The 20,969-nt window shown below is 46.1% G+C and overlaps 1 protein-coding gene and 1 non-coding gene across 2 annotated transcripts in view; both read left to right on the forward strand.

Annotated features, from left to right (window-relative positions):
- Positions 1-20,969, forward strand: part of LOC124716829 (amyloid-beta-like protein) — a 552,604-nt gene that overhangs the window by 442,893 nt on the left and 88,742 nt on the right. The gene's annotated exons all lie outside the window — the stretch shown is intronic.
- On the forward strand, positions 1,200-1,274 carry Trnas-cga. Its single transcript has one exon. It is a non-coding gene; the product is annotated as a tRNA-Ser (tRNA).

Raw genomic sequence — 20,969 nt, forward strand, 5'->3', positions numbered from 1 at the left:
CTAGAGGATCCACTGTCACCAGTGCATCATACACAGGTCTCCTAAAAAATCATCTGCGGCCTGCAATCAAATCAAAGCGACGTGGATTGCTGTCAGCAGGTGACCTTTTGCAACATGACAATGCAAGGCCCCACACTGCCCGTACAACAGTTGCAACAATCACAGACCTGCATTTTGAGTATCTTCCTCATCCACCATACTCACCAGACCTTGCCCCAGGTAATTTCCATATGTTTGGACCACTCAGAGACACAATGGGAGGAAAGAAGTTCCGTTCTGATGAAAGGGTACGCCACGCAGCGCATGAGTGTTTGCGTGGACTACCAAAAGAATTTTTTTCTAAAGAAATTTATGCAATTTGTAATCACTGGAGGACTTGCATTGAGCGTGGGGGAGATTATGTTGAAAAGTGATACAGCTTTGTACCACTTCTGCACAATAAATAATGTTCGACAAAATTTAAGGTTTTCATTTGACTCACCCTCGTATAATACCCAGCTCGGAGAATCGGCTATGATGTAGTTGTATACGAAGAGAGTTCCGCGAATGCTCACAAACGACCAAAAACGCATCCGGCACATTTCACCGCAATGTCCAAGACTCTTTGCGCCGATTTATGACTGTTGATGAAACCCTGATCCATCATTACACACCAGAATCAAAACGCAGTCGAAACAGTGCACAAACGCTGGTGAAAGTGCACCGAAGAAGGCAGGTTATTTGCACTGACTTTTTTATTGGGGGGGGGGGGGGGGAGGGAATCCCAAAGAATCATTTCAATAGATTACTGAAAAAGGGCAGAATCATAAGTGGACCTTATTATGCTTTATTGTTGGATCGTTTGAAAATAGCGTTGGCTGGAAAAAGTCCAAGGTTGCCACGGAAAAAAGTACTCTTTCACCAGGATAATGTACCTTCCCACACGTGGCGAAAACACATGAATTGGGCTTTGAACTGGCTCCTTATCAGCCTCATTCACCATAGTCCCAACTGATGTCTTCCTAGAATGAGATTTTCACTCTGCAGCGGAGTGTGCGCTGATATGAAACTTCCTGGCAGATTAAAACTGTGTGCCCGACCGAGACTCGAACTCGGGACCTTTGCTTTCGCGGGCAAGTGCAGGAGAGCTTCTGTAAAGTTTGGAAGGTAGGAGACGAGATACTGGCAGAAGTAAAGCTGTGAGTACCGGGCGTGAGTCGTGCTTCGGTAGCTCAGTTGGTAGAGCACTTGCCCGCGAAAGGCAAAGGTCCCGAGTTCGAGTCTCGGTCGGGCACACAGTTTTAATCTGCCAGGAAGTTTCATATTAGCGCACACTCCGCTGCAGAGTGAAAATCTCATTCTGGAAACATCCCCCAGGCTCTGGCTAAGCCATGTCTCCGCAATATCCTTTCTTTCAGGAGTGCTAGTTCTGCAAGGTTCGCAGGAGAGCTTCTGTAAAGTTTGGAAGGTAGGAGACGAGGTACTGGCAGAAGTAAAGCTGTGAGTACCGGGCGTGAGTCGTGCTTAGGTAGCTCAGTTGGTAGAGCACTTGCGCGCGAAAGGCAAAGGTCCCGAGTTCGAGTCTCGGTCGGGCACACAGTTTTAATCTGCCAGGAAGTTTGATGTCTTCCTGTACTCTAATTTGAGACTTTTGCTTGCTCTGAAGAAATTTTCGTCAAATCGAGAAGTGATAGTTGCAGCGAACGAGTATTTTGCAGAGTCTGAGAGAAAAGCATTTGGTTCAGTGCCGCACCTAAGCTTATTTTCAAAAGTGCGATCAATGGGGTCGCACGCGAAGTTCGCGACTGGATTGAAGACCTTTTGGTATGGAGGGCAGAGCAGTCTATCTTGATGTAGATGTAGATGTAGATGAACTGAAAGTAATCGTCAGATGTAGAAGTAGCTTTAGGTGTTCCCCAGGGACGTGTGTTGGGATCCTTGATGTTCATGTCGTATATTAATGACCCTGCAGACAATATTAACATTTTGCCGTCGGCACGTCTTGTACAAATAGATTCGGTTGGCGCCGGCAGCGCTAATTCGGATTACTTGGCTTGACGCCGCCTGTTCTTGACATTATCGGGAGATTATAATTTTTTAAGTTTTACTAATCTCATCGTTAGTTCTCATAAGTTCTCAACCCTGTTCCCCTACCTGCATGTAATTTCGAAGATATACATACGTAAATTAACAAAAAGTTTGTTTGTTCATATACTTGTTTATTTGCATTGTCTTTGGTTCTTAGCATTTCTCTTTCATATGATATGCAGCAAAACAGTCTCCAAGGTGTAACGCAACTCTACAGGACTTTCACATTAAGTCTGCTGTCCTTTTTTGGGAAGAAACATGGCAGTTTCTTCATTTTCGTTTATACGTCTCGGAAATAAGTATTAGGTGGTAGTGTTTTATGTAACTGGAAAGTCTGTCAACCGGATCATGGTGGGACGTACGCGATGTAGTGGCAACCTCCAAGTTTTGCTCAGAAGCAGGTACATGGTCTTTTATCCACGAATCAGGACACTTTCCATAAAAAGCCGTGAAATCGGATACTCTTGTGTTCTGTATTGAAATATTGACATATAGGGAATGTATTAAATAACGTGCAATTAAACGGCACGATCCGGTTTATTGTCGCTGCCGGAAAAATGTAAAAATAATAATATTTGTCTGAATCGGTTGCGGGACATCGTTTTGCGAAGTATCGGTGTGTCTATCAACGGATTCGTTGCCCAATAATCATCGAGCTTTGCTTTTCTTACAATTCCCGTAAGGATAGCAAGCCCAAACCGTTTTCCAAGTTCGGGTCCCGTAACATCGACAAATTTGCATTTTTTATCCATTTTTCCTTCTGTTGCAGTTTTGATTGTAGTACTTGTTGGTTTCGTTGCTAATATATTGAAATAGATCATTCCCAATATATAATTCTACGATATCCTCGACGCTCTGTGTATATTTGGGAAATACTTTTGGACTCTGGGATCCTCCAAATTTATTATTGATCCTCGGTAAATCAAAGTCTGACCACTGTGCATTGTCTTCTTCGTCTGCTTCATATGAATCAGTTGGCAACCGTAGCGTTCGCTGAATTCTTATTGGAAGTATTCCACTACCTTCCGACGATTCTGCTTCACTTTAATTTTTTTTGGACCCAATATCTTCTTCCCAATCTGCCAAGTCGTACGGAACGTCAGACAAGATATCCTTGCATTGATCGCAAATAATCGTATAGTCTCTTTCGTCTGCCACGATGGAAGGGCACAAGTACTTACAAAAACAAACAATTTGTCGACGTGTGTAACTTATTGTTACCTAAACAAAACATCAACAGAACGCAAAAGATACTAACGTGCTGTCGCCGGCCACTGCGCGATACTATGCTCACGACACTACTGTGGTGTCGCCGGACGGCATAGTGTTAATAATTAAAATCAGGGATTTTGCAGATAATGCAGTTATCTCTAATGAGGTACTATCTGAGACAAATTGCATAAATATTCAGTCAGATCTTGATAAGATTTCAACAGGGTGCAGAGGTTGCCATCTTGCTCTAAATGTTAATAAATGTAAAATTCTGCTCTTCACAAAACGAAAAAACCTGGTATCCTATGACTATAATATCAATCTCACGGTTTGAATCGGCCAACTCATACAAATACCTGGGTGTGTAGGGATATGAAATGTGTGGTATCCTGCCAACTCCTGTAATATACGGTGCCTAGAATGCTGTTTTCTCGGGTACCTAAACAACAATGTAAGCAAATTACACTAATGGTTTTTATTGCAATAAAGTTGATTGACAATACTCTTTACAAAGATTGGTCGCGAGCAATTAGCGACATGCACATAATCAATGTCCTTCAATGTACGAGGTGCATTCAAGTTCTAAGGCCTCCGAATTTTTTTTTCTAATTAACTACTCACCCGAAATCGATGAAACTGGCGTTACTTCTCGACGTAATCGCCCTGCAGACGTACACATTTTTCACAACGCTGACGCCATGATTCCATGGCAGCGGCGAAGGCTTCTTTAGGAGTCTGTTTTGACCACTGGAAAATCGCTGAGCCAATAGCAGCACGGCTGGTGAATGTGCGGCCACGGAGAGTGTCTTTCATTGTTGGAAAAAGCCAAAAGTCACTAGGAGCCAGGTCAGGTGAGTAGGGAGCATGAGGAATCGCTTCAAAGTTGTTATCACGAAGAAACTGTTGCGTAACGTTAGCTCGATGTGCGGGTGCGTTGTTTGGTGAAACAGAACAGCCGGCCGAAGTGGCCGTGCCGTTAAAGGCGCTGCAGTCTGGAACCGCAAGACCGCTACGGTCGCAGGTTCGAATCCTGCCTCGGGCATGGATGTTTGTGATGTCCTTAGGTTAGCTAGGTTTAACTAGTTCTAAGTTCTAGGGGACTAATGACCTCAGCAGTTGAGTCCCATAGTGCTCAGAGCCATTTGAACCATTTTTGAAACAGAACACGCGCAGCCCTTCCCGGACGTTTTTGTTGCAGTGCAGGAAGGAATTTGTGCTTCAAAACATTTTCGTAGGATGCACCTGTTACCGTAGTGCCCTTTGGAACGCAATGGGTAAGGATTACGCCCTCGCTGTCCCTGAACATGGACACCATCATTTTTTCAGCACTGGCGGTTACCCGAAATTTTTTTGGTGGCGGTGAATCTGTGTGCTTCCATTGAGCTGACTGGCGCTTTGTTGCTGGATTGAAAAATGGCATCCACGTCTCATCCACTGTCACAACCGACGAAAAGAAAGTCCCATTCACGCTGTCATTGTGCGTCAACATTGATCGGGAACATGCCACACGGGCAGCCGTGTGGTCGTCCGTCAGCATTTGTGGCACCCACCTGGATGACACTTTTCGCATTTTCAGCTCGTCATGCAGGATTGTGTGCACAGAACCCACAGAAATGCCAACTCTGGAGGCGATCTGTTCAACAGTCATTCGGCGATCCGCCAAAACAATTCTCTCCACTTTCTCGATCATGTCGTCAGACCGGCTTGTGCGAGCCCGGGGTTGTTTCGGTTTGTTGTCACACGATGTTCTGCCTTCATTAAACTGTCGCAACCACGAACGCACTTTCGACACATCCATAACTCCATCACCACATGTCTCCTTCAACTGTCGATGAATTTCAATTGGTTTCACACCACGCAAATTCAGAAAACGAATGATTGCTCGCTGTTCAAGTAAGGAAAACGTCGCCATTTTAAGTATTTAAAACAGTTCTCATTCTCGCCGCTGGCGGTAAAATTCCATCTGCCGTACGGTGCTGCCATCTCTGGGACATATTGACAATGAACGCGGCCTCATTTTAAAACAATGCGCATGTTTCTGTCTCTTTCCAGTCCGGAGAAAAAAAAATCGGAGGCCTTAGAACTTGAATGCACCTCGTATACAACATGCATGCAAGTAAATGATTCTGTCACGGCTCGTCTTCTAGTGCGGCCGAGGCCAGGCTACGCGTCCCTTTTATTCTCTTCGTGTAGGGGCCGCTCCTGTCGTGGTGACCTCGTAGTCAGCGTGCTATTGCCTGACGTCGTCTCCCAACCCTCTCTGCTGTATCGTTGTCGATCTTCGTGCCGCAGCTCGCCGTTACGCCGGAACGAAATGGAATGATCGCATAAGTTCAGTCGCAGTGAAGCAGGTTGGTAGACTTCGGTTTATTGGTAGAATACTGGGCAAGTGCAATGAGTCTACAAAAGAGATTGCTTAAAAATCACTCGTGCAACCCTTCCTAGAGTATTAGTGATGTGTGTGGAACACGTACCAGACAGAAGTAACAAGGGGTATTGAACGTATACATAGAAGAGCAGCAGAAATGGTCACAGGTTTGTTTAATCGCCGCGAAAATGTCACAACGATATTGAGGAAACTGAACTGGAAGACTCTCGAAGACAGACATAAACTATCCCGAGAAATCTTCATGTTTTCGCGTCTTAAAGAGTATTCCATAAAATTTCGTGCGTGCAGCAGCGTAATTGCAGTTTCTTCTTCTAATATTTCGGCTGAATACCGTCCAGCCATCTTCAGAGTGACTAACGCTCCGGCACTCGCTCCGTCCTCTTAAACTCGAGAACCGAACCGCTGCGGGTGCGGCCAGAGATACACGAAGCCAGTGCTGAACCGTTAGTCGCTTCGGCTGACTCTGAAGATGGTTGGACGGTATTCAGCCGAAATATTAGAAGAAGAAATTGAATTACGCGGCTGCACGCCCGAAATTTTATGGCTCTGTCCTGAGGAAGTCTGTTAACAAAGTTTCAAGAACCGGCTTTAAATGATTAGGGATATACCACAACCCACTACCTACTGCTCACTCAGGGGTCGTGAGGATAATATTAGAACAATTACTGCACGCACAGAGCCATTCAAACAGTCATAATTCCCGCGCTCCATACATGAGTGGAACAGGAAGAAACGCTAGTAACTGGTACAATGGGACGTACCCTCTGCCATGCACCTCGTGCTGGTTTGCAGACTATATATGTCGATGTAGATGTAAACTATTTTGAAAAAGCTGGGTGATCGCTGAACCAAATATATATCGCTCAGAGGAGAGTATGTCGAGAAGTTAGGTGAGTTGTTTACGAAAGAAACATTTACAATGAAATGAATACCCTTAGCTGCATACGGGCGTTGATATAAGTCATCGGGGACACTTGAAAATGTGTGCCCCGACCGGGACTCGAACCGGGGATCTCCTGCTTACATGGCAGACGCTCTATCCATCTGAGCCACCGAGGGGACAGAGGATAGTGCGACTGCAGGGACTTATCTCTGGCACGCCTCCCGTGAGACCCACATTTGCAACTTATTGCCCCGCACTATATTCATAGTGCCCCTGCCCATCATACTCATTACTCGCGGTTTACCGTCGATTCCCGTAAGAGTTCGGGCACTGTTTGTGGATCCGCACACAAGAAGATGGTCAAATGGCCGGTGAGCCTTAACTATATATATATATATATATATATATATATATATATATATATATATATATATATATATATAAAGAAACATTTGTTCTTCGTTTTTTACCAGGCTTATGAAGCTACTCTCCTATGACAAGAACGAGGAGCACCCAGAAGGGAAGCAGGAGAGTTAATAAATAAATCTTCACAGTTTGACAGGAAATATGATTGTATTCCGGTGATTACAGCATTGAGTTAAATTTGCAAAGGACGGGGAAGTAAGAGCTCAGTTATCGCTATGACGCTACACCCACTGTTGCCTGGGTGCGTGCACTGGTTCGGCTGCATGTGGTGCCTCCCTGAAGCAAGTTGGCTCCCCAACTCTTGTAACTGGCCCTTGATGCTGTGAGCATTGTCACTGTAACGAAGTTGACGTTCGAGCTGGTCTCACACATGTTCCGCCGGACAGAGGTCTAGGACTTGCGGCCATGGGAGTGTCTCAATATCACCCCGACACTTAATAGAAACCCGTGAAACGCGTGGACGCGCATTGTCCTGTTGGAAAATGGCACTACGGTGGTTTGGGGTAACAGATGAGGATGCATGATGCCCGTGGCGTACCGCTGGACCTTCAGAGTTCTGTCAACTCTACCAGCCGTCACCTGACGTCATTCCAGATGCTGCCCTTCTCCCTCACCTGACGACAGGTGTGGCACCGCTGTGTCTTGAAAACACTGGAAGGAAACAGTGGTTCACCTGTAGAGGAGGCCGCATATAGAGCGCCGGCGCGACCTATTATTGACTGCTGCTCGAGTATTTCGGATCCGTACCAGGTCGCTGGAGAGGAGTCTTCGAAGCATTCCAGAGGTTGTCTGTTACGCTGAAGCGTCAAAGAAACTGGTATAGGCCTACGTATCCAAATACAGATATACGTAAACACGTAGAATACGGCGCTGCGTTCGGCAACGCCTATATAAGAGAACAAGTGTCGGGCGCAGTTGTTACATCGGTTACTGCTGCTACGATGGCAGGTTATCAAGATTTAAGTGCGTTTGAACGTGGTGTTATAGTCGGCGCACGAGCAATGGGACACAGCATCTCCGAGGTAGCGATGGAGTGGTGATTTTCCCGTATGACCATTTCACAAGCGTACCGTGAACATCAGGAATCCGGTAAAACATTAAATCTCCGACATCGCAGTGGCCGGAAAAAGATGCTGCAAGAACGGGACCAACAATGACTGAAGAGAATCGTTCACCGTGACTGAAGTGCAACCCTTCCTCAGACTGCTGCAGATATCAGTGCTGGGTCATCAACAAGTGGCAGCGTGCGGCCCATTCAAGAAAACGTCATCGATATGGGCTTTCGGAGCCGAAAGCCCACTCATGTACCCTTGATGACTCCACGGCACAATGTTCTACGCCTTGTCTGGGCGCATCAACACCGACATTGGCTGTTGATGACTGGAAACATGTTGCCTGGTCGGACGAGTCTCGTTCCAAATTGTACCGAGTGGATGGACGTGTACGAGTATGGAGGCAACATGAATCCATGCCCCCCCCCCCCACTTTGTCGGCAGGGGACAGTGGAAGCTGGTGGAGGGTCTGTAATGGTAGAGGGCGTTTACAGTTGGAGTGATGTGGGGCACCCTGGTACGTCTAGCTACGACTCTGAGGGTGACACGTACGTAAGCATCCTGTCTGATCACCTGCATCGATTTCTGTCCACTGTGCGTTCCGATGGGCAATTCCAGCAGGACACTGCGACACCTCACAAGTCCAGAATTGCTACAGCGTGGCTTCAGGTGCACTCTTCTGAGTTTAAACGCATCCACTGGCCACCAAACTGTCCAGACATGAATATTATTGAGCATTTTTGGGATGCCTTGCAACTTACTGTTCAGAAGATAACTCCACGCCGTCGCACTCTTACGGATTTATGGACAGCACTGCAGAATTCATGGTGTGAGTTCCGGCCAGTACAACTTCATACATTAGTCGAGCCCATTTCGTGTTGCGGCGCTTGGGGGGCTACACGATATTAGGCAGTGTGCCCGTTTCTTTGGCTCTTCAGTGTAGATTTGTCACAGACAGGTTCGAGCAATACGTAATTGTTAGGACATTCTTCGATAACTCATATGGAAATCCCTTGAGTGAAGACAACGCTCTTTTCGAGAAACACTACTGAGAAAATTTAGATAACTAGCATTTGATAAATAAGACGAAAACAAAACAATGGTAGTGGGGAAGGCAAAAGAAAATGGTAGAGTTAATATTAAACTAGAAGGTGATGTTCTAGAGTAGGTTAAGAATTTCTGTTATTTGGGGAGCACAATCACTGACGACAATAAATGTATCACAGATACAAAGAGAAGAATAGCCTTGGCAAAACGAGCTTTCCAAAATAGAAGGAATTTACTAACAGACAATCATATGAGCCTAGAAAGTAGGAAAAAGTTTGCCAAAACTTTTGTCTGGAGTGTCTTAACATACGGATGTGAAGCGTGGACTCTGGGAAAGGCAGAGAAAAAGAGACTGGAAGCAATGGAAATGTGGATATGGAGAAGAATGACGAAAAGAAGCTGGGTAGATAGAAAAAGTAATGAACAGGTCTTAAGTGAGTGAGAACAGAACGCTGCTAAATTATATAGGAAGAAGAAAATCCAAAATGACAGAGCACATAATGAGACACATACAATTGCTAAAGAATGTATTTGAAGGAAAAGTTTTAGGAAAAAATCCAAGAGGCAGCTCAAGAGCAACGAATATTGATAACATCAAAGAAGATATGGGGATGAAATCGTATGGAGAATTGAAGAGGATGACAATGGAGGGAAGGACGTGGCTAAATCGACAAGGCGTAGCCTTTAGTTTATGATGATAGCATTTGAAGCTGACTGGCAAACGATTCTACTGCCGCCAGCATACATTGCGCGTAAGGACCACGAAGATAACATGCGAAAAATTTGAGCTCGTACGGAAGCATATACACAGTCGTTTTCTCTCGCTACATTTGTGAGTGCAACAGGAAAGGAAATGACAAGTATTGGTACAGAGCACCCTCCGCCACCGACCACTTGATGGCTTGCGGAGTATCTGTGTACACCACAGCCCATTAAAATTGCTACACCACAAAGATGACGTGCTACAGATGCGAAATTTAACCGACAGGAAGAAGATGCTGTGATATACAAATGATTAGCTTTACAGAGCATTCACACAAGGTTGGCGCCGGTGACGACACCTAGAACGTGCTGAAATGAGGAAAATTTCCAACCGATTTCTCATACACAAACACCAGTTGACCGGCGTTGCCTGGTGAAACGTTGTTGTGATATCTCGTGTAAGTAGGAGAAATGCGTACCATCACGTTTCCGACTTTGATAAAGGTTGGATTGTAGCATATCGCGATTGCGGTTTATCGTATCGCGACATTGTTGCTAGAGTGGGTCGAGATCCAATGACTGCTAGCAGAATATGGAATCGATGGGTTCAGGAGGGTAATACGGAACGCCGTGATGGATCCCAACGGCCTCGTGTCACCAGCAGTCGAGATGACAGGCATCCGCATGGCTGTAACGGATCGTGCAGCCACGTCCCGGTCCCTGAGTCAACAGATGGGGACGTTTGCAAGACAACAACCATCTGCACGAACAGTTCGACGACGTTTGCAGCAGAATGGACTATAAGCTCGGAGACCATGGCTGCCGTTACCCTTGACGCTGCATCACAGACAGGAGCGGCTGCGATAGTGTACTCAACGACGAACCTGGGTGCACGAATGGCAAAATGTCATTTTTTTCGGATGAATCCAGGTTTTGTTTACAGCATCATGATGGTCGCATCGGTTTTTGGCGACATCGCGGTGACCACACATTGGAAGCGTGTATTCGTCATCGCCATACTGGCGTATCACCCGGCGTGATGGTATGGGGTGCCATTGGTTACACGACTCGGTCACCTCTTGTTTGCATTGGTGGCACTTTGAACAGTGGACGCTACATTTCAGATGTGTTACGACCTTAAGGCGCTCAGTCTGGAACCGCGCGACTGCTACGGTCGCAGGTTCGAATACTGCCTCGGGCATGGATGTGTGTGCTGTCCTTAGGTTAGTTAGGTTTAAGTAGTTCTAAGTTCTAGGGGACTGATGACCACAGATGTTAAGTCCCATGGTGCTCAGAGCCATTTGAACCATTTTTTTCTTTTTTTGTTACAACCCGTGGCTCTACCCTTCGTTCGATCCCTGCGAAACCCTACAGTTCAGCAGGATAATGGACGACCGCATGTTGCAGATCCTGCACGTGCATTCCTGGATACAGAAAATGTTCGACTGCAGCCCTGGCCAGCACATTCTCCAGATCTCTCACCAATTGAAAACGTCTCGTCAATTGTGGCCAAGCAACTGGCTCGTAGCAATACGCCAGTCACTACTCTTGATGCACTGTGGTATCGTGTTGATGCTGCACGGGCAGCTGTACCTGTACACACCATAGAAGCTCTGTTTGACTCAATGCCCAGGCGTATCAAGGCCGTTATTATGGCCAGAGGTGGTTGTTCTAGGTACTGATTTCTCAGGATCTATGTACCCAAATAGCGTGAAAATGTAATCACACGTCAGTTATAGTATAGTATATGTGTCCAATGAAGACCCGTTTATCATCTGCATTTCTTCTTGGTGTAGCAATATCAATGACCAGTAGTGTAGATTTAGATGTAGATGTTAATGTTCAAATGTAGACGGCGGTCGTTGATATCTTGTAGGGGGCCACCAGCAACGCCATCTTGTGCCGAGTAAACCGCTCGTGCAGTCATACAGGCGTAGAGCCACACCCACCAAGGGGAGCGGATGTTTTGCAGCCATCCGACCCCTCTGCAGAATCTTACCCCAGATCTCACCCCCCCCCCCACCCTCCCCAACCGTACTCCGAGATACGCGTCGCCTCCCCTTCGAGACACGACGACCAACTTGGCTAACGACCGTCGCTGCCTGCCGACGAATTCCCCCGGACTGGTAATTAGCGGAGCTGTCGTCGGTGCAGCGAGCAGTGGTGGCAGAATTAGCGAGACTTGCGGGGGGAGATATCGGGCGATCTGCGAGCACAGACCGGTGGCGGGACCACTGAAACCAGCCGAGCCAACTTGGCGGCGCGTAGCAGTGGCGGTGCGGTGCGGAAGTCTCAACTGAGGTCGGCGCGTCGCTGCTCACCCTATGCGAGCGCCTCTAGACGCTCAATATCACTTGGCAGTCCGCCCCCGGTAGCTGAGTGGTCAGCGCGACGGAATGTCGTGCCTAGCGGCCCGGGTTCGATTCCCGGCTGGGTCGGAGATTTTCTCCGCTCAGGGACTGCGTGTCGTGTCATCCTTATCTTCATCATTTCATCCCCATCGACACCCAAGTCGCCGAAGTGGAGTCAACTCGAAAGACTTGCACCAGGTCTCGCGTCCGTCGGCCGTCGTAATTTAATATATTATTATCATTATTTTTTTATTGTTGCCGACTTACGTGGTGGGCCTTAATAAAAGTGATATTTCATTCAAATTTGATTTACGATTGAATGCTTTCCTGAAGTTCTCCTTTTTAACAATATTAATCTTAAATTATTTGTTACGTTAATGAACGTTAGACTCACTGAATCTTAAAACATGAGCATATAAGTTGAACAATGGAATAAACTTTCCATATTAATTTCCTCGGTTAGTCACTTAAAAGCAAAAAATCTTTAGTTATTAATTGCAATTGCGGCCCATAGAGGCGCGACAATATTTCCTCTTACCCCCGTTAACCATTGCATTGTAGTCGGAATCCTGGCTCTGACACTCGGCTATGGTACTGAAAATAAGAACCTTAAAGCTACACATTTTATGCAACTTCGTGCGGCTGTGGAGAAAAATGAATATTATGTTAATAGCGGGCGAGTTTTTCCCTTCCGCTAATTTTTTTATAAGTTAATATTGCCACCTAATGGCGTCGTTGGCTGCATCGGCCGCTGCGTTTGTTGAACTGTAGATTACTTGAATGCAGGTAAATTCAAGGAAGACGGACATGAAGTCGGGATCACCTCTTACAAATTAAAAGTGCACAATAATATTAAGTCAATATATTATCTGCTTAATTCGTACAAATATGCTTACATTTGCCAGCACTCGCAAGATGTCCGTCTGCACGCAACCAACACAAGAGAAGAAGTGAAGACGACTAATAACAAAAGAGCGTATCCTGTCGTCTCTTTAGATCATTTTGTTATATTTCTTTTCCGTCGAAACTTACACGAGAAATTATTATAATACGGAAAAAATTTATGTTCGCCTGAGCGGCTAGTGTCCACTTATTATTCAAATTTTAAATGTCTCTTCTTTATAAATACCGGTTTTTGAGTCTTTTCGTAATATATCACTGGGGACGCTTTACAGGCGAACGGTCTACCCGACTGGAGGCCCTCGCCACACGGCATTTCCATCACTTGAAAAACGTCCATATTCACCGCAAAGAGCTTTCCTATTGAGACCGTTTCGATCTACAGATCATCACACGTGATAAAATATTTACAACAGCTTACAAAGCAATGCAAAGTCAATCGCATCGAATAATAAAAAGTCCATGATTCGTTAGTGCCGTCAAATAGAAACGTTAACAGAAAACTCTCGATCTTTAACCTCTTCAGTCCGTGGAATTCGACGCTCCACTCCGTAAAATTAATAAACAATTTTTTACCAACTGGTGTGCTGCGATCTAGCGGCAGAAACTGAACCTACGCAACCCACACGAACGTATTCCACCAGTCTTAAGATAGTAAAAAGATCTCTAAGTCCAATGTGTAACCATGGGACTGAAGAGGTTAAAACACGGCTGATCATTCGGAACCGGCCTGCGATTGGTTTCAAAGCGGCCTGTGGAAAAACTTCGTGGGAGGAGAAAGTGTGGTGCTCACATTGTACTCACGAAGTACACCTTTGACCTCGAAGGCGTGGAACGGCACAAACCCTGCTTACAATAGCACTCGGTCTTAGAAAGTGGTCTGCGTCGTTTTCTATTCTACCACAAGTGACATTTTAATAGATTGAAACAAAGTAACAAGATATCTGTACCATCGGAGGGTTCAAATGGTTCAAATGGCTCTGAGCACTATGGGACTTGAGATCATCAGTCCCCTAGAACATAGAACTGCTTAAACCTAACTAACCTAAGGACATCACACAAATCCATGCCCGAGGCAGGATTCGAACCTGCGACCGTAGCAGTCGCGTGGTTCCAGACTGACGCGCCTAGCCGAGCGTTCGCGAAGTATGACGCACAAGGCTACTAGCGTGACGTCCCCGTTCGTTGTAGGGCCCGCATCTCTCGCGGGCCCCGACAATATTTTGCTGATTAAGCATGTACACGTGGATCAGCTCAGGTGTTGCGGCTACAAGGTATCAACAAATTTAGTCGGTTTTCGGCACATTACACTGTGCGGCCTCGGCTTCACTCCGTTTCGTTTCCACTGGCCATTTAACCTCGCTGGATGACCGTGTCTGCTCGGGCCGCGGTACAGCGCAGCTAACGTCGTTCTGCCGGTAGCAGAAGCCTTTTACAGCGAGGACGTTCCAGCAGCTGGTCGTTACACCGGCAGCTGCCGCAGCTGCGGACCGCGCACCTGTCTACAACACTTGCCCTCCCCCCTCCACCTGTCCCCTTCTTTTCCTGGGTTGCAACTGTCATAGGAGCGACTGGGACACTGTCTATGCCATTAGCGTAAGTTGCACATAGAGAAAACTTCGAAACGATCGTTTTTACTTATTACACTACTGGCCATTAAAATTGCTACACTACGACGATGACGTGCTACAGATGCGAAATTTAACCGACGGGAAGAAGATGCTGTGACATGCAAATGATTCAGAGCATTCAAACAGTTGGCGCCGTTGACGACACCTAGAACGTGCTGACATGAGGAATGTTTCCAATCGATTTCTCATACACAAACAGCAGTTGACCGCCGTTGCCTGGTGAAATGTTGTGATGCCTCGTGTAAGGAGGAGAAATGCGGACCATCACGTTTCCGAATTTGATAAAGGTCGGATTGTAGCCTACCGCGATTGCGGTTTATCGTGTCGTGACACTGCTGCTCGCGTTGGTCGAGATCCAATGACTGTTAGCAGAATATGGAATTGGTGGGTTCTGGAGGATAATACGGAACGCCGTGCTGGATCCCAACGGCCTCGTATCACTAGCAGTCGAGACCACAGGCATCTTATCCGCATGGATGTAACGGATCGTGCAGCCACGTCTCGATCCCTGAGTCAACAGATGGGGACGTTTGCAAGACAACAACCATCTGCACGAACAGTTCGATGTCGTTTGCAGCAGCATGGACTATCAGCTCGGAGACCATGGCTGCGGTTACTCTTGACGCTGCTTCACAGGCAGGAGTGCCCGCGATGGTGTACTCAACGACGAACCTGGGTGCACGAATGGCAAAACGTCATTTTTTCAGATGAATCCAGGTTCTGTTTACAGTATCATGATGGTCGCATCCGTGTTTGGCGACATCGAGGTGAACGCACATTGGAAGCGTGTATTCGTCAACGCCATACTGGCGTATCACCCGGCGTGATGGTATGGGGTGCCATTGGTTGCACTTTGAACACTGGACGTTACATTTCAGATGGGTTACGACCCTTGGCTCTACCATTCATTCGATCTCTGCGAAACACTACATTTTAGAAGGATAATGCACGACTGTATGCTGTAGGTGCTGTACGGGCCTTTCTGGATACAGAAAATGTTCGACTGCTGCCCTGGCCAGCACATTCTCGAGATCTCTCACGAATTGAAAACGTCTGGTCAATGGTGGCCGAGCAACTGTCTGGTCACAATACGCCAGTCACTGCTCTTGATGAACTGTGGTATCGTGTTGAAGCTGCATGGGCAGCTGTACCTGTACACGCCATCCAAGCTCTGTTTGACTCAATGGCCAGGCGTATCAAGGCCGTTATTAAGGCCAGAGGTGGTTGTCCTGGGTACTGATTTCTCAGGATCTATGCACCCAAGTTGCGTGAAAATGTAATGACATGTCAGTTCTAGTATAATATATTTGTCCAATGAATACCCGTTTATCATCGGCATTTCTTCTTGGTGTAGCAATTTTAATGGCCAGTAGTGTACATTGCCTTGCTGGACTAAGCTGACAACGAGCTACAAAAGGCACTTAACCGGATTAGTTACATGTTCATACAAAAATGGGAGATGATCAACAGAATGAAAACAAAAATGACAAAAAGACAATACAGTGTGTGCAATTGTACAACTTACACTATGTCATCAAAAGTATCCGGACACCCCCAAAAACATTCGTTTATCATATTAGTTGCATTGTGCTGCCACATCCTGCCAGGTACTCCACATCAGCGACCTCAGTAGTCATTAGACATCGTGAGAGAGCAGAATGGGGCGCTCCGCTTAACTCACGGACTTCCAACGTGGCAGATGATCCGGTGTCGCTTGTGCCATACGTCTGACTGTGAGATTTCCACACTCCTAAATATTCCTAGGTCCACCGCCTCCGATGTGATAGTGAAGTGGAACCGTGAAGGAACACGTACAGCACAAAAGCGTACAGGCCGACCTTGTCTGTTGACTGTCAGAGGCCGCCGACAGTTGAAGAGGGTCGTAATGTGTATTGGGCAGACATCTGTCTAGACCATCACACAGGAATTCCAAACTGCATAGGATCAACTGCAAGTACTGTGACAGTAAGGTGGGAGGTGAGAAAACTTGGATTTCGTGGTCTAGCAGCTGCTCATAAGCCACACATCACGCTGGTAAATGACAAACGTCGCCTCGCTTGGTGTAGGAAGCGTATACATTGGAGTGTTTAACAGTGGAAAAAAAAAAATTGTGTGGGGTGACAAATCACGGTACACAATATGGCGATCAGTTGGCACGGTGTGGGTATGGCGAATGCACGGTAAACATCTGCCAGCGTGTATAGTGCCAACAGTAAAATTTGGAGGCGATGGTCTTATGCTGTGGTCGTGTTTTTCATGAAGGGGGCTTGTACCCCTTTTTGTTTTGCGTGGCACTACCATACCACTGTCCTACGTTGATGTTTTAAGCACCTTCTTGCTTCCCACTGTTCAAGAGCAATTCGGGGAAGGTAGTGCATCTTTCAACACGATAGAGCACCTGTTCATAATGCATAATGCACTGCCTGTGGCGGGGTGGTTACACGATAATAACATCCCTGTAATGGACTGGCCTGCGCAGAGTCCTGACTTGAATTCTATATAACACATTTGGGATGTTTTTAAACGCCCACTTAAGTCCGGGGAGTATGGTGGATGGTTCAGTACTTCACAGTACCATCGACCAAACTTAGCAGCCACAGGCTGCACTGTATGCGCCCGCGCATTGTCGTGCGAAATTATGGGTGGGTTGCTCATAGTGCTCCAAGTGCGTATGAGCAGCATCGTAAGCATCCATTTCTGCATTTCGATCAAGTCATGTGGAACCCATCGTGATGCAATTTTTCGCATGCCAAGGCGTTCCTTCAGGATGTGAAGCACAGTCGTATGCGCTAATCTGGTTTCGTGAGCGAGCTCACGAATTGTATGGCGTCGATCACTGTCCACTAACGCGGCAACAGCATGCACTTCTTGTAGTGGCGTAGCAAGACAGCCACGCCACTCGGAAGTAGCCGAAAGGCACGCGTTAAGCTCACGCAGGCTGGCGTGAGGTCTGAAACAGGATATATAATGAATGCTATAAAGAAAAGTACGTAGCTTCTGGAATACTTAACTTTAATCCATAATTGTAGAACATTGCTCTTGATGATACATGCTTCATAATATTAATTAGCAATTGAATACGGCGCCTTGCTAGGTCGTAGCGAATGTAGCTGAAGGCTAGGCTAACTATCGTCTCGGCAATTGAGAGCGTAATTGTCAGTGATCCCCTTCTGGCAAAGCCGTCTGTACAACTGGGGCGAGAGCCAGGACGTCTCTCTAGACCTGCCGTGTGGTGGCGCTCGGTCTGCTATCACTGACAGTGGCGACACGCGGGTCCGACGTATACTACCGGACCGCGGCCGATTTAAAAGCTACCACCTAGCAAGTGTGGTGTCTGGCGGTGACACCACACTTCTTCTTCAGAGACGCTAGGACGACCTGCCGGATGCATGTCTGCCACAGTTTGCCGACCTTCGTTGAAGGCTTTTACCCACTTGCCACTGTTCTGTACGGCAATGCCGATTTCTCGCACGCCTCTTGATGAACTTGGTGACAGTGTCGTGCTGTAGGACCTCTGGTGTATTCAATCTTGATCCAACTGCGTTGTTCCTGTTTCGAAAATATAGTGACACCGTTACGTTAGACCGCTCGCTCACAAGTGACTGTTTCCTTCGATTGCGCGCGCGCCGGTGATGTGGGATGGGCGAGTCCATTTGCTCAGAGGTAAGGTAGGTATGTCAACAACGTGTGGTAGCAGCGACAATAGTAGATTCCATTGTATAGTGTGTCCACAGCACTGTTGCCACTATTTAAGTTCCAACCTACGTATGTTAAGTCATTTTTGACAGCTCCAGCTTGTAATGCTGTTTGTTTACAATGGAATTTCCATTTAGCGGACCGAGCGAGGTGGCGCAGTGGTAAGCACACTGGACTCGCATTCGGGAGGACGACGGTTCAAACCCTCATCCGGCCATCCTGAGTTACAGTTTTGAACATAGCTATTACTCAGCAACTCTATACTAGTTTCAATATGGGGTTCTACAGCCAACCGGTTCCACATAACTGGTAGGTACATTGACCTAGGTACCGACGCCTACTAGGGGTGTCTTCATCAAAATCAAGTTTTGCTGAATCGTAAAATTACATCGCTAAAAAGTAATGGTCACAATTTGGAGCAGCTAAATAAAACTTTCTAATCTTTTATTTACTATTGACTTGAGCGTAGCTGCTCCAGTTTGTGACCATCGCTTTTTAGCATTGTAATATTACGATTTAGCAAAATTTAATTCTGATGAAGACATGCTTACTAGGCGTCGAAACCTCGGTCAATGTACCTACCAGCTGTGTTCAAGCGGTTGGCTGTATGACTGTATGTTGTGTCCTGATTTAGGTTTTCCGTGGTCTCCCTAAATCGCTTCAGGCAAATGCCGGGATGGTTCCCTTGAAAGGGCACAGCCCACTTCCTTCCACATCCTCCCCCGAATCAACCAACCAGACTATTTCGCGGAATGTCAGTGATTACGTTTGAATTTTCAGAGATAGTATTTGTGTGGTGGTTACGTAAATGATAAGCCTTATATTGTTCTGTGTTTACCAATTTTATTCTATAATGTCAGTAAAATTTTCTAGGTATTTTGCATATTTAAAATCTGTTTGTTCGTTGTGGGTGTCATCTTGGTATGTCTCTGTATGAGAATAAATTTCCATTTACCCCACAACGTTCACTGTGTGTCCTTTAGGTACTGTGTGCAGAACTTTAAGGGCATTTCCAATATTTTCTGCTTTATACCGGAAGACGAAAAAACAGATTTTAAACAAAAAAAACCTACAAAATTTTGTTGGCATTATAAAAGAAAAACAGTAATTTATCGCGGTAAACACAATAGAACACTCATCATTTAGGCAAAAACTCAGTGATCTCTGTATATCTGGTTTCGACATCAGATATATAGAGACCACTAGGTTTTTACGTAAATGGTAAGTGTCTGTACTTACCTGCCAAAGACACTCGTATTTCGTTTCTTGTCTAATTACAACATAATTGCCACGACAACGCAAAATGAAAATACTTTTAGATTCTATTCTCACATCAGCCATATCATCACACACTGATGGGAAGGTCACTGCCAGAAATAAGTAAGAGATTATCACGCATAGACCAGTGGAAGATTTTTGATTACAACATGGCGGACTACGCAGATGACAAGACTCTGCAGGCACGTCGAAGTTCCAAGTTTTGAGATCAGAGATCTACATCCAGGTAGTCTAGAAATCACTGTAAAAACCTCAAAAGTGTCTCCAAAAATTAAGCGTAATCACCGACTTTTCGCGAAATAGAAATTCCGTTGTAAACGTCTAGCATCGCTGGAGCCAAATCTGTCAGAAAATCTGACGAAAAACTTCACAGTATCACGCAAATAAAAAGTAGACATATAAATAACAGGATCTAATCGTAAAGAAAGACAACGGTCGTTTATGCTCCAAGATAAGTCGTAAGTTTCCATATGTATATACAGACGAAATGAACAATACTACACCTATTATACCATCTGCACAGGTACACTTGATAATGGCAAAGTACCGAAACGAGTTCGTCGTATAACATATTACTGCAGGCAAATAAATAAATAATGCAACTCGTAGGCCTACTTAAAGTGATATATGTCCTTCGATCTCATACAGGCTGAAGGCCCACTGGAAATAAAATACTTACGTACGTATTTATGCCATTCCCATTTCGGTGTCCTATTTGCGTGTTGACCTGCGCTTACCTTCGCTCACCGCAATCTGTAGTCATTTGTGCGACAGCAAAAACAGTTTAGGAGTCTATTTCTCGTTACAGGGCTAAAGACTGCTAGCGACGCGTATGGAGTTTATATCGGCATAACACCGCCTGATTTACGACCTGGGCGATCGTGTGGGGCCGTAAAATTTGATGCAGTCTCGGCTAGACTGACGCACACGACTTGTACCCGGTGAAGAGAGAGGGGACACGCGCTGTAATGGGGATCGTAAACTTCCCTCCACACACGCACACCCACCCACGCACACCCACCCACGTACACCCACCCACGCACACACACACCCACGCACACCCACCCACGCACACACACACCCACGCACACACACACCCACGCACGCACACACCCACGCACACACACACACACACACACACACACACACACACACACACACACACACACACACAATTTATGGGGAGCTGAATAACCCACACGTAAAAGCCTGGCCATTCTATTATCTCCCCACTGCCTCTTTAAAGGTGGACTGACAACACGAGGATAAAGACAAGATCGACGGAATTCGTTGCACTTTACTATCGATACATCAACGGCTGAACTGTGACATAAT

Source organism: Schistocerca piceifrons, chromosome 9 (assembly GCF_021461385.2).
Source record: "Schistocerca piceifrons isolate TAMUIC-IGC-003096 chromosome 9, iqSchPice1.1, whole genome shotgun sequence".
Lineage (NCBI taxonomy): Eukaryota > Metazoa > Arthropoda > Insecta > Orthoptera > Acrididae > Schistocerca > Schistocerca piceifrons.